This window comes from Drosophila suzukii, chromosome X (genome assembly GCF_043229965.1).
Source record: "Drosophila suzukii chromosome X, CBGP_Dsuzu_IsoJpt1.0, whole genome shotgun sequence".
NCBI lineage: Eukaryota > Metazoa > Arthropoda > Insecta > Diptera > Drosophilidae > Drosophila > Drosophila suzukii.
In genome coordinates, this window is record NC_092084.1 from 12,684,223 (window position 1) to 12,698,085 (window position 13,863).

Sequence of the window (13,863 nt, forward strand, 5' to 3'; positions counted from 1 at the left end):
TAGCGAGTGGAAGAGCACTGAAATATGCTCTCTTTGAGACCCCGTGCGCTCTTAAGTCTAGCACTGCTTTCGAACTGCTTGCTTTGCGGGTCTCTCCGCGTGAGTGCGACAGAGCTGGCAATACAAACGAATGGACAGTCGGGCTGTGTTTGTGTGTGTGTGTGTGTGTGTGCGTGTGCAATGGGGTGCTTTAACTGTGTGTGCGAGTGTCCAGAGAATTCACATGTAAATAGAGGCGCTGCGTGTGTGTGCGTGCTTTGTTTGGCTCCCCGAGTTGTGTTGTTGTTATTGTTTTTTTTTTCTTTCTGGTTTTCCAGTTGCTTTTTTTTCGTTTCGTTTCGTTTCGTTTGGCTTGTTGTTGTTGTTTTCTCGGTGAGCGGAGCGCCAAGCGGCAAAAGCAGCAAAAGCGGCGGCTCCGTGATTTCAAACAGTGAAGTCGACTTGCCGCTGCCGCATCACTTGAATCGCATCGCACCGCACACACCGCAATCGGTAATCGAATCGGGAATCGCAACGAATCGGATCGAAACGGTTTTCGAACAAAATATATATAAAAACATATCGGTTGTTTGTTTGAAACAAAAAATATCTATAACCAACAAAATAATATTCAAGCCAACGAAACGACAAGCAAAGAAGAAGAGAAAAAAATCGTTGTTTTGCCGTCGCTAAAACCGTTAGTTTCATACATTTTCAGTTTTGTATTTTTTTTTATTGTTACCATTACTGTTTTTACTGTGCAAAAAAAAAAAGAAAAGAAAAAAAAACAAGGAAACCAAAAAATAAGAGAACAAAAAAGGATTCAAGTGACTTGGTATTGGTATTGGTGCTCCGCCCCTCGCAGGACATTTGTGTGGGTGTGAGAAAAAAAAATAGTGGTGTGGGAAGGGGAGGGGTAGGGGGTGTTCCAGGATAACGGCGAATGTCCTGCTTCGTGTGCCTCCTATTTATTTACTTCTTTTTCCCTTCGGTTCTCTGCTTCCTCTTCCTCTTCACCTCCTCCTCCCCCCTCCTTCCGCTTCCTTGGGCATGCCATTCCAATCGCCGAGTGAGGCCATCTCACTCGCACCCGCTGCAAAGTGTCGCCCGACGTCGTCGTCTCGTCTGTCGTTTGTCGTTTGTCGCTTGCCGTTTTGTCGCTTGTCGCTGCGTCTTTTGGATTGGCTTCCTTGCTTTTTGCCCCGTGCGTTTTGCGTTCGTTTTTTAGCCCACCCACCCACGCCCACTTCTTGGATTGGATTACATACACACACACACACACACACAGCTCCAGCTCCAGCTCCTTTTTCTCTTCTCTTTGATACACATATTTCTTCTTTTTTTTTTTTGTGTCCCCAGCATCTCTGCCCGCAGCGCTGTCGGCGTCGACGTCGACATTTCGTTTTTTGTGACTCGTTTTTTGCCTGCGTGTGTGCGAGTGCGTAGCGTGAGTGTATGTGTGTGCACGCTAATATTGTCGTCGAGTGTCATTGGTCGAAAGGCAAACGAATGGAAAGGGGTGGGGGGGGATGTCTCTTTTATTAGAACGAGAGAGTGCGGTGGGGCGTGGGCGAGTAGCCGAATGGGTTTTTGATTGTGTGTCGTCGTCGTCGTCGTGCGCGCGGGTGTCTCTGTGTGTGTGTGTGGGTGTCCCTCTATCCCTCTTTATGTATGTGTGTGTGTGTGCCTGCTGGTTTGTTTGTGTCGCAGCGAGTCTGCAGTGAGTGCAAGCGAGATAGCGTGAGAGAGATTGGACTGCATGTGCATGGGCGCGTGCGGGTGCGAGCGAGCGAGAGAGCGAGAGGGCGAGAGAGTGCAAAGTGCATGAAAAGTTTTTGGCTAGCGAAAAATGGCGACACATCGGGTCGCAAGTCGCAGCAAGTCGCAAAAAGCAGCGACGCGACGACGTCCCCAAAAAGCAGCGCCAATTTTCGCTTGGTGTCGCGCGATTTTATAACCGTTCTCAAAAGCGGCGGCGGCACTGCTTCGCACGGCGAAAAGAAAACGAAAAAGAGAGACGGACAATCTGTAGAGGAAAAAAGTTAGGATCACACCAAGAACCATATCCCTAAACCAGAAACCCAAAACCTTCGTTTTAAACAAAAACCACAGCCAATACCAAAACTCAGTGCCGGGATTTCATTTCTTATGTCTAATGTCCACTTATTTTTAGCACATCAATATGAACAAGCAAGAAGAAAACGAAGACGTATTATAGTAATACAATAAAAAAAATAAAAAAAATTAATATAAACTAAAAAAAATATTAATATAAAAAAATAACAACAACAGAAGAGCGAGATTATTTCGAGAACAACAAATAAATCTCGTGCACACGCACGTGGGCCTGCATGTGTGTGCGTGTGTACTAGTGTGTGCCTGTGTGTGTGTGTGAGCAACTAAAACAGCATCTACAACTACAACAATGCACTAAAGCAACTGCAACAACTGCAGCAACAACAACAACGACAACGCACCGACACCAGCAACAACAACGCACACCAATATAAAATATACAGGTGAGCTTAGCTAAGGAAAGTCGGGGAAATCCCTCAAAAATTAGTCAGTTATTTAGAAAACTTAAGTACCTTTTTCTCATGAAATATCATCAAATTAAACTCAAGGATACAAAAGATATTCCTTTGAATTTTGGTACTGATCTACTGAATTGTATTATTTTTTAAGTTATGTATTTTCATAACAATATTGGAAAAATGTTTAAATTTCCAGTTCAAGCTTACTGTCGTTAGGAACTTTTGAGTAATAGTTAATACAATAAGTTGAGGTTCAACTTGATATACTATGGGATACCATTTATGGGTGACAACTATAGTTTGTGAATAAATATATGTAGCTCTCTTTTTTCGATTTCTTACCTAGATAAATGGGATTCTATATAAAAAACCAGATGGAACATTATGATGAGGGCCTACATATCGTATACGTAATATGTTTAATGTACGGCAATAAGTTCACTTTATAAGAATAAAAAGAAAGTCAGTTCATAGGAAGTTCTTAGTAGTTAATTTATAAATAAATTCTGATAAATATAAATTTTGTAGTACTCAAGAACAATTATATTTATATTTATAAAGATCTGATGTCTTTTAAAGTCTTACAAATTATTTTCTCGAAGCAAAAAAAATGTAGGCGACAAATAGGATCAGTTACTATGTGGTTTTCTTTAGTATAGTCTTGCCGTTATAATAACAAGTTTAAAAATAACACATTAGTGCTAAATAAAACATGTATGCCACATATATGTTGATACCTTAGTTAATAACCAAAAACGATATGTATAATATCCTCATATTTTCGTACAGAATACGATATTAAAATAGATTGCATTCTTTCAACGTGGTTCTTGGCCTAAGGCTATGCTGATTAAGCTCCCAAACGACTTGCACTTTCATCTTTATTATGATCACACACAGATATTTACAAACATATGTACATATATATGTACCGGTTCCGTGTTTCCTGTCAACTTTTCAGTATCTTTATTTTGATCAAGTGCGATTTAATTAGCCTATTTGTAAGTGAGACTGCATATTGTTAACTTCTTGTTGCCGGTAAACCTGATTGTCAGGATCAGTGTATGGCATAATGTAAACATTTTTCTTATGGCAATGCATGCGCTTTTGCATTGTGCTATATTTACATAATTCATTTGTCATTGTGTCATCATGATTTGATAGGAAAAGACATTTTAGAACAGTTATTATGAAAAACTGATTTATGATAGATCCTTGATTTGTTTTTATGGATGTTATAGTCGCTATAAGATACATTTTTCTACAATTACAACTATCCTCAACAGTATTTTTGGTCCTATAAAAGTTCCTTCTTGGAAAAACAAATTTGCTTAGTGGTTTTTGTACTGTAGTTATAAACGAAAGATAACTAAGGTTAGTGATTGTGTCAAAGGATTAATTTAAAAAATGATCCCTTCTCTTTCCTACTCTAAAAATAATAAAAATGCAAATTCTTTAAATGGCGATGAACGAGAATTTCCTCATGCGCCCATCTTTTCTAGTGCTTTTCAAAGCTCTTTCATTCAGCCTTGATTTTCCCTCCAACGAGCACTCCCCACTTTTTTCCCAGCCATATCTTCCATCTGGATTTTCTCATGAATTAAACAGGTCATTTTGGTTTTATTAATTCTCTTTTTTATTCAATCTCAAGGTCGGTTCCGCGCATATAAAATATAGTATTATGTCTGTGTGTTCCGAGCACGTGTATGTTTGTATTTGGTGGAGGTTTTTGCCTAAACATTGATTTCCTATTCGCAGAAGTGATGAACAATAAGTGAAATGTGGATATATTATATCTGGGATTCTTCCATTCGAAAATGACAAATGAAGACACAAGAGATTCAGAACGGTAGCAAGTGAATTCGAATGCCAGTGTAAATGGGAATGGAATATACCTGACAACAGTTCCGACATTTGCCTTTTGTCTTCTTGTTTATCTCAACCTTTGTCAAATATATATAGGTATACGTTATGGATATATAGATATATAACTATGTATATGTAGATGTATGTGGGCGCGTCACAGCGGAGGCCATAACTATATAGTCATATAATCGGTTGTTCGTGAGCTGTAAACACAAGCATTGTAAATTTACACCATGCTTATAATTAGCAATAGAACGGCAGTTGACTTTTCCAGCTTTATTTACAACGGCCCCTACACCCAGACCTCTAGACCCCCTACCACATATTTCGCATGTTTTCACTGCAACCGCAATTGAGTAAAAATGTTAGGCCATTGTTTTAAATTTTACATATTTTTAAGGGGTAATCCGCCGAATGTTGAAGTTCTTGTTTCATTTCTGGTAATATAATATTTAAATATAATCGTTACACCACCAACAGTTCAGATATTATAAATGGATTACCTAGGTTTTCTTTTATCACAACGGTATTTTTGGTATTTTTTGTGTTTTTAAATAACATAAATACTAAAGATCTTAAGACTTATATTTAAATAGGGTTGTTATCAAGGAGATAATAAAATACCTTCAAGAGAACTGAAGACTAAGATAACTTAATTAACGTTTAAGTCTTAGCTTTCGGAGGAACATAATATCCAAAGAACCCATTTCGCCAAAGTAGCGCTAGATTCTTTGTATAGTCAGAAAATTTATCTGACCAGTGTATTTGAATCCATATTTTTTCCGAGTGTCTTACTGGGGAAGGTGGTTAAGAGACAAAGACCAAATGACAGGCTGGAACTGCAGCCAACACCTGGGATCATCATGCTTGGCTGACGGCAAAGATTGTCGCTCAGGCGTCCACAATGGGCGCCAGTTGAGAGTCAAGAGTGGAGAATTAGGAGTGGAGAGTGGAGAGCTGAGACGGAGGCCAATGCTTCGATGCCTCCAGCTCCGAAAGGCCGATCCGAAAGCCCCATCCAAAGTCCGATCCAAACCAACCGCAAGGTAAACAGTGCTAAAGACCCTCTGACACTTGCCTACAGTGCAACTGAGTGTCAATAAGCTAAGTATAAGATTCATTCTCGGTTAAGTTGATACCTTAAAGGCCAAATTCATTATAGCACTGAATAATTAGATAGAGTTATTTGTAGTCTAAAAAAATACTGACCAAAACTATCAAAGTGTAGTTCTCGATATACTGTACTTGGTGACAGCTTGTAAAGTGTTCCAATTTGGTATATCATTAAGTAATTTGGTATATCATCATATTTCCAGCAAATTTTTTATGGAACTAAATGGTTTCTTTCCCATGTCACTGATTTCAGTCAGTCAATCAGATGGTTAACATATGTATGTACCTCTGGATCTTTAGTTTCTAATTAGCACATTTAACCCAAGTGAAGTCAAGTTAAAAATGAGGTGGAAAATCCAACTAGCATTGGCACAAAATGGAAAGTGGAGCCGACATACGTAGATCCGGCGAGGCGATCACAGTCACTCCTTCACTCTCCAGGACAGTAATAATTTAGCCCGATTTGCGCTCCCCTCCTTCAAAAACACGATGTATGTATGCCCGCGGTGGCATAAAATAAGATTGCAAAGGCAGCGGCAGCGGCAACAGCAAAACACACGAATGTGCAGATGCAATAATGGAGGACATGGGACATTGTTCTCACATCCACATATCCACATATCCATATAGCCATATATCCATATCCACGGCCACAGCCACAGCCACACATCCACTTCCAAGTCCGACCTCGTCATCGTAATTGTTGCTGCCCAGCGCCGGCTCGTATAATCCGCTGAATCCGTTGACCATCTCATCTCATCCCATCCCATTCCATCTTGTGCCACCACCCCCGCCAGCCATGGCGTATAATTGCAGAGCAGCCACCGCCGAACAGTGGTTACGAATCGATATAATGCATACCTGATCAATAAGTTACATTTTATAAATTGGGGAAAAAACATTTTAAAATGATATTATATAAAAAAGTTTGATATACCTTAGTTATGATTATGATTTAATAGACTTTTTAAAAATACTATCAACAAAATACTTAAATACCACAAAAAATACTTTTTTAAAATACTAACAAAAATACTTAGTAAATACTACTGCTCCCTAATTTAAAATATGCGTTTAATGCGAGTTACGACAACTTATTTATTAAACAGGTTTTATAGACAATAATCAAATTATTAAACCACCTCCACAAAGCATACATTTTCTTCACAAAACATTTGTTCTTAGATCTATCATAAGTATAATACCAAATAGGGCAGCTTTTGGTTTTTTGGTTAGCATAGTATATTTTATATTTATTTTAAAAGAACGGTTTTCACAGTTTTGGAACAGGTCGTAGTTTTTGAAAACAAATGGCATCAAAATATCGGATATAACACCTTTTGGGATCTGAAAAACAGCCCACTGTGATCCAATAGGCCGCCACCTCCGCTACCTCACAGCAAGCCACCAGATGTTCAATCTTCCGCTCGAAGTGCTCGATCGACTTGGCAACAGTTTTGGCCAGATCGTAATCGCTTTGGGTCTCGGTGCTCCGTTCTCCGTTCTCCGTTCTCGGGTCTCTTGGGTCTCCGATCTGGGATCTCTTTGGGGTCGGGCGTATGGTATATATGTGCATATATATATATATCTTGAACTCCTCCAGGTCGAGTTCTCTTTGGGATCTGCGGCAAAAGGCGCAGATGAAGACGACAACTTGGAGCTTATGTGTCAGGTGCGCGTCGTGCCGCGAATGTAACAATTTATTGCACTCGCTTTTGCAGTGTTTTCTTGCTTTATTTTTGGTACCTCTATATAGTTTTTTTTTTTATTTTTCTTATTTTGCTTCTGCTGCTGCTGGGTACCAAATTGAATTTTCCACTGTCCAAGTTGTTTTCGGCTTCTTGCTTGTTGTTTTGCTGCAAGATATCCTCTCTTTCAGTTTTGTATTCGTCCGTACGGCCACTTATTGTCCAATTTTCATTACCATAACGAACTCGGAAATAAGCCCGATTAAAGGGCATTGTTGGATGGCATTGCGGCGCCCTAAAGAACATACCATATCATATATACAAACATACGCGAGGAAGTGGCAAAATATTTATGTTATTACCAGGATGCAAGAATGATGCGAAAATCAGTCAGATATTGATTTATCCACCAGATGCAACATTTGATATATGTATATATCCATTTATTCCTAACCTATCCTAACTAAAAACATACCTTTATAAATTTTGAGATCTATTTTGTGGCCTTTATATATTAAATAAATATAATATTAGTATATAACTCTGTTCTAAAGTATACGCCCTCTGGCAACAATATGCAATATTTAAATTTTGAAATGAAAAAAAGAAACAATCGCAAAATACCAAAAAAAATACTTGATCATAATTTGCGGTCTAATCGATTTTTGTCGTATTTTCCTTTCCCGCTTTTCGATTAAGCCATTACATAGCCTAATGTGTATTAATAATTAAGCATGGTCGACCTTGCCGACTGGCTGGCTGGTCAGAGATCTCAGATCTTTCAGATCTCACAGATCTTTCACGGCCTCGAGATTGGCCTGCCACTGTGATCGGAACCCGCAGACAATGGAGCAATTTGATTTTTCTTGAAACGAAGGAAATATTTATATAACTAAACGTGTGCGTTTATAAATTCGTGACTGCCACTGCTTCACATTATTAGCATTTAAATGTAAAGCTCTTTTAAATATGAGTTTTTAAAGAACCTACGTTTTACGATATCATATCTGGATCAAGAATTTATACACTCTACAGGGCCAGAAATAGTTTCTTGTACTTATTTCTTACTCCTGCACGAGTACAATAAACCCTACTAACTGTACAAAGGACCCTTCGTCCTGGTCATTACGACTTGCAACGGTTCTTTATAGGGTCGGAAATATGCCCCCTACTTCAAACATACATTGCAACTAATCTATCCTTGTACCGGGTGTCTTTATTAACCAACAATTATACCTCTCTCGCCATCGCATTCATGTCGGAAATGAGACTTTGGTGATTAGTTTTCGTACATGGAATTGACATCCAAATCAAGGCTTTGCTTTTCTCTGATTAAGATCCATTGCATCGTGTTCTGGCACCTTTGTTTTCATTTATTTTGTGTTTTATTTTTTCTTTTTGGCGAGCGGCAGGGGAGCGGTTCGCAATTCAATTACCATCAGGTGGCTTGTCTGTCAGGCATTGATATCGCCATCTGAGCAGTGATCCAACAGAATACTTGGGAATCTACACGATGGCCTTAACTTATCTCGCCAGGGCTTCTTTCCTCTATCTCAGTCCCTCGTAAAAGTCAATCTATTTGTAGCAACTGAGTGGCGTGAGTGGCCAAAAAGCACAGATGCGGTTATTTGAATGGGTCTTTTAAGTAGTAATTATAAAAAAAAAGTCGTCCTACTTGTATTTAAATAATTTGATAGCAAAATATTATAAAACTCTGTGTAAAAATCAAACGTTAATTTAAATATGAAAAGAAACTTACCACATCAAAGTTCTTTAACTTTATTTTAAATTTTGTGGTCCAAGACCCAGAAGTATCCTACAAAATTGCCGTTCTAGACACAAAAAGTTTCATATAACGTAACAGAAGAAATGATTTTTTCATTTAATAATTATAAATGCATATGAAGGTATGAGTTGACATTGAAAATCTTAAGGTTTGTGGGAGTGTTAAAAAATGCAACAAAAAAAATATGTTAAGCAAAAAAAAATGTATAAACTTTTATGTTTTCAATATAAAATATTATTATTTAAACCTAAACTTATAGCTTAAGACCTATTGCTATCAACCATAATATGGGAGATACAAAAAGTTTTTTCTTGTGCTCTGGTTTCCTCTTCATGAATCCTACAAATGAGGCCCTATCCGTGTGGCGGTGGGTGTGCTTTTGTTTGTCGGCTGGCTGCTGCTTTGTGTCTATTCTGCTGAGTTGTTGTGCTTTGTAGCTTTTTGTGGGTTTTTCTCGACTGATGTCGGCTGCGTCTCGATCTTCTGTCGTCTTCACTTTGCCTGGGCACGAAAGATTAAATGTTTTTAATTTCGGCTAATTTGTGACATGCGCGACCTTAATGGCTTCTTTTCACATAGTAAACCTCGGCGGGCTGTGCTCGGCGTTTAATTGCTCTCGAAAAAAAATCATTGTCCCGCCGCCGCTTTAACTGTCTTCTCCCATGTGCAACTGAAAACTCCATTTCCACAACTCTCAACTCCACAACTCCCCAGTTGACAATTCTCTGGGAAACTCTGGCTGCCGCGCAATGAATTAATCATGCATTTGAGAAGCTTGAGAAATTATGGTCCCAACTTGGTTGCACCGCGTTTTTAATATGCTTTTATATTCAAATTATCACGCATGCCAAACAGTTTCCATGAACCGTAAAAGTAAGCTTTAGTTTTCACACAGACATTATATTGTTGGCCCTGATATTATTATTTAAATCGAATGAGTTATGTGAGGGTATAGTCACCTTTCTAGCATCTTTTAGTTTTCTTTAAACACCATGTTTATGGAAATGTAGCCGCCATTCGTTGTTTGTTTGGGTTGGAAAATGAAGCATACTCTGAGGAGCAGCCGTCCTCAAAAATTTAATGATTTAACATTTTTTGGAGATCTGATGGATACTTTAAAATATTTTTTGTTCAATTTTAGGAGAATCTGGGTACCTAAGATTTTCATGTTTATAAAGATAGGCGTACAAATGCTTATACTTTTTAAGATTATATTAGTCATAAAGGATCGAAAATGCCTTCCATTGACATGCTTTCTTATTTTCATTTACTCTAGAAGTATATAGTATTACCATATAGTTTTTTCTCTGTGCATATGACAAATCAAAGATAAGTTTGTGACTTGGGAACAAAGTGGAGACTCGCTGTTAACGAGCCATACTGAAGAATGCCATGGGCTGGCGGGCGGCATTCAAAGATTTTCGATTGCTCCGGCTATTTCCCCACTCAGCCACCTTTCCTCAACCCAAAGTACTCCCTCGGGGCAAGGTCTGCACTTGGAAAAAAATGGAGAAAGAGAAAGAGGCAACAAAAAAGGGATTTAAGTATAGGCTTTCCCCAAATTAAGACAAGATAATCCCCACGAAACAAAACAAAATGTCAGCTCATCGAAATATTGCCCTAATTGATCTTAATTATTTGTTATGACAAGCTAAAATATATTTTATGTTTGGGGATTTGCATTTTTTAAGCTTGGTATTTACATAGATTAACTCATTTTTCTTAGCTCCCGCGAGGAGGAGAATTTGAGTGAAAGAGAATATTTGGTTTTTAGTTGTTTAACCTAGATTACTAGCATGGTTTTAATGTTTAAGACCGTAACTAAAGCTGATATATTTATAGTCGGGGCATTATATCTTTTTTTATTTGATAGTCATAAGGTGAAGCAAACTCTGTCCGGTCTTTGGTGGCAACTCTGGCTTATTGAGAACCTGGTGACATCGGCTTATAATACAAGTACAGTGAACAGTGGGGCAAAATAGGTATTACATTTTTTTTTTAATTATATGAATTATTTTGTTCAACTGAAGAAACATTCCGTTACTTACTGCCTGGAAATCAAAGCATATTGAGGGTGACCCAGAAATTACTAAGGACCTAGATTGAACTACCTAAAAATACATTATTACTTTCTTAAAAATATTTTTTTTTTTTAAATAAGCACTGAGATTCAAAAGTTCCTTAGATATAGATTCTAAAGCGAACGTATAAAACGTTTTATAAATAATGGTGTATTTGATTTACATTAATTTTTGGCCCCTACTTCAGACCTGTTTTGCCCCACTGTGCCCACTCGTTCGCCTCCATTTATTGATGTGGACAATTTGTAATGGCATGCGATTTCCTGCCGACCTGCACAACCAGTCCAGTCCGACTCAGCTTTCGAGGTCTGGACCCAGCCTGTAATTGAACTCACGCTGGCAGCTGTGAGCTAATGACAAGCCGAGTCCAAGCAAAGCGTATTAGCTGATCCCAACTTTGGCCCGTGATCCGCAGTCGGTTGGTTTTTTATATATTTTTTTTTCCTTTCGCATCCCGATATTCCTATTCTTGCAGTCCCTTTCCCTTTTTTCTTTTTTTTTTTTTTGTATTGCCAATATTCCAACCGATATTCTTCATCCCGTGGCGGGCACTTTGCGCCATTATCTTCTGGCAATTGCCACACCGCGTGGGACAAGAGATATACGCAATACTCGCTGATATGTTGATTAGCCAGGGTTCTCAACCCGATACCGCTCCGAAATCAGGATACAAATTCCACTACTATTTTATACGATCGTTAAATGAGCCATAATAACGGTAAGACAAAGCACCTGTTCTGTACTTTCCATTAAAAGGCCATTCTCAACTCTATTATTCCACTTTTTGCAGTTAAATTTCTTAATTGTCATTCGATATTGTGTTTAAAAAAGTTTTGTTAACGGTTTTAAAACGGTAACCACATTTATTTTGGGAAAACCTTTAAAACATTCTAATTAAAAGTTGATTGACCATTCAATCTAATCTTAACTTATACAAAATTTGAATTTTCTTCTGCTAAATCGCTTTCTTTGCCCACTGTGCAGTGTCGCTTCAGGTGAAGAGACAGCGACAGAAAAAAGGCCGATTTCTTAATTATACATATATAATATATGGCTGTCATAGGAACGATCGGACCATCCAAATGGGGCGTGGCCAGACTTTTAAACAAACTTAACCAACGACGCCATCATACGGACAAAAAAACGGACACATCGGCTTTTTATGCCGATCAAGAAGGTATATCTTTATAGGATTGACCATGTATACTTTATTGCATGACTAAAATGACCAAAAGACCCTCTGCAATCAGTATACAAATTTATAACATTAGTCTGCAGAAAAATGTTAATCAGCCAATCAAATTTATAAATCGAATGGGTGACTAATTTAATCAACACATTTTAAGATGTTCTTTAACAACTATATAGTTAATATTTTTTGGTGAAATCGGAAATATCAAATATTTCTATCTGTTAGATACTTTAGAGTTAGCCAATTTATTCAAAGACTAGAAATGAATTACAAATGAAATAATAAGCCAGGCGATCTGAAGGCTTCAAGTTTAAGCTTAAGCCCATGGTTAACAAAAAGTTACCAATTAGTTCTAAGTAACTTATAAATAAATAAAATATAATCTTTTTGTAAAGATAATATCACGTGATTCTTCAACCTGAACTGCACAATATAGGCTTCCCTGCACAGAGAAGTGCGATTCGAGGCGGATTTCGTTTGCATTAGATTCAATGAGCATCAGTCATCAAGTTTAACAACTGCAGAGAGTGCGGCGCAGTAACCAGTTAGCGAAGAGAGGCCCCCAGAAGAGAGGTGAAGAGAAGAAAAGAAGGTGGAGGTGCATGCGGTGCATTCTTGACATCGGTCGGTGGATACTGTACGTTTTCGCACTGGCCGTTGTTTAATATTTACACCTCGAACAGGCAAATCCATCAAAATATAGCAACTCGTTATGTGCCAAGACCAAAACCAAGACCAAAACGACGAAGACGACGTCGACGACGACGACGATGGAGTAGATGGAACTGTGGGATTAGCGATTCCCCGAGAAGAGAAGAGGGCGTTACCTGGTAACCAAAAGGGTCGCCGGAAGGAGAGGGCGGACACACTGGCGAAGCTGGCAAACTGGCGGGAACATCGGGCCAAGTTCAGTTTCTGTTTGATTTTATTTAATGGCATGACAAGGTCAAGTCGCCACTACCACTTTGCCAGGCTACGCAGATTCTCCAACTCCAAGACCAAGACCGCAAAAATAGGGACAACACACACGGTGGAGAAGAAAAGGAGTTTGGCGGAGGTGGATGTGGATGTGGACGTGGACGTGGATGTGGATGTTGATGCGGAGAAGGTGACTGTGGAGGATGTGGAAGTGGAAATGGAGGTGGAAATCTTCGAGGCGGAGGAGGTGGGGCCTTTGAGTGGAGTCGGCAGCTACCTGCCGACTAGCAATCGGTAAAGCGATGAACGCGCAAGTTGGGCCGGGCCATAAGTCACAAAGCAATTACAGTGAATTGCTTTTTACAGGCTCAACTCCAAGTCCAAGTCCAAGTCGCAGGCCGGGATCCCAGCTCTCTCTACGCCAGACTCCAGACTCCCAACTCCAGTTCCAGCTTCAGCTCCAGCCATCTTAAATAAATGGAGGAGCAATAGAGCAGAGCCCAGCGGCATGGACGGCCAGAATGGTCAAATGAATGTGGAGAAGCGGGTGGAGTACACTTAAAAAAAGTTCTGTGAACCTTATTAGTACTTTCTAAGTTCTTAATAGTTGTAATTTAAGCTAAAGATAGCGATAACAGTCCCCATCACTTTTCGGAAAATGTATCTTTTGCCAATTTTCGCATTTTTCAAAAGGATGTTTTACGGC

General features: G+C 38.9%; 1 protein-coding gene across 4 annotated transcripts in view; it reads left to right on the plus strand.

Moving 5' to 3' along the window:
• Window positions 1-400: 400 nt before the first annotated feature.
• disco-r (disco-related basonuclin zinc finger protein) overlaps window positions 401-13,863 on the plus strand; it is a 36,147-nt gene continuing 22,684 nt past the window's right edge. For 2 of the 4 annotated variants that reach the window (XM_036820476.3, XM_036820477.3), the window contains exon 1: window positions 419-2,498. The gene's annotated coding sequence lies outside the window, so the exon portion shown is untranslated. Of the gene's footprint in view, window positions 2,499-13,863 lie in introns of all 4 variants that reach the window. The other 2 variants (XM_070997513.1, XM_070997512.1) reach the window with 2 other exon arrangements.